Source organism: Octopus bimaculoides, chromosome 7 (assembly GCF_001194135.2).
Source record: "Octopus bimaculoides isolate UCB-OBI-ISO-001 chromosome 7, ASM119413v2, whole genome shotgun sequence".
Taxonomy (NCBI): Eukaryota; Metazoa; Mollusca; class Cephalopoda; order Octopoda; family Octopodidae; genus Octopus; species Octopus bimaculoides.
In genome coordinates, this window is record NC_068987.1 from 19,594,753 (window position 1) to 19,595,868 (window position 1,116).

The window sequence follows — 1,116 nt, forward strand, 5'->3', positions numbered from 1 at the left end:
ATAATAATAATAATAATAATAATAATAATAATAATAATAATAATAATAATAATAATAATAATAATAATAATAATAATAATAATAATTATTATTATTATTATTATTATTATTATTATTATTATTATTATTATTATTATTATTATAGATGGCAAACTGGCAGAGATGCTAGCATGTTGGACAAAATGCTTAGCAGCATTTCTTCCGGCTTATCATTCTGATTTCAAATTCTCTGAAGGTCAAGTTTGCCTTTCATAGTTTCAGGGACTGATAAAATAAGTACCAGTCGAACACTGGGGTTGATGTAATTAACTCATCCCCTCCTGCAAAATTGCTGCCCTTGTGACAAAATTATTATTATTATTATTTCGGCAGCAAGCTGGCAGAACTGTTAGCATGCCAGGCAAAGTGCTTAGTGGCATTTTGTCCATCTTTACGTTCCGAGGTCACATTCCGCTGAGGTTAACTTTGCCTTTGATCCTTGTAGGGTAAATAATACAAGTACCAGTTATGTACTGATAACCAAGTGTCATATTTCAAAATTATTATTATTACTACTACTATGATAATAATAATATTTATTTTGAAATAATTCACTTGGCCAGCAGTTTTGGGGGAGAGGGGGTAAATCATTATTATTATAACTACTACTAGTACTGTGATAGTGAAGGTACATGGCTCAGTGGTTAGAGCATCACGCTCCCAGTAATGAGATAGTGAGTTCGAATCCTGGACCAGGCTGCATGTTGTGTTCTTGAACAAGACACTTTATTCTTTCATGTTGCTCCAGTTCACTCAGCTGTAGAAAAGAGTTGCGGTGTCACTGGTGCCAAACTGTATTGGCCTTTGCCTTTTCCTTGGATAACATCGGTGGCATGGAGGGAGGAGGCTGGTATGCATGGGCGACTGCTGGTTTTCCATAAAACAACCTTGCCTGGACTTGTGCCTTAGAGGGGAACTTTCTAGGTGCAATCCCACGGTTATTCATGACCGAAGGGGGTCTTTTAGTACTATGACATAACTTCACTGGCACAAGGTTTCAGAGCTTTGGGCGAAGCAAGAGGGAATATATTTAGACAATAAGTGTACCTTTCTTATTAGCATTAGTTAATATAAAGT

The 1,116-nt window shown here is 35.6% G+C and overlaps 1 protein-coding gene across 10 annotated transcripts in view; it reads right to left on the reverse strand.

Annotated features, from left to right (window-relative positions):
* Window positions 1–1,116, reverse strand: part of LOC106872891 (probable phospholipid-transporting ATPase IA) — a 427,279-nt gene that overhangs the window by 97,192 nt on the left and 328,971 nt on the right. The window lies entirely within an intron of this gene.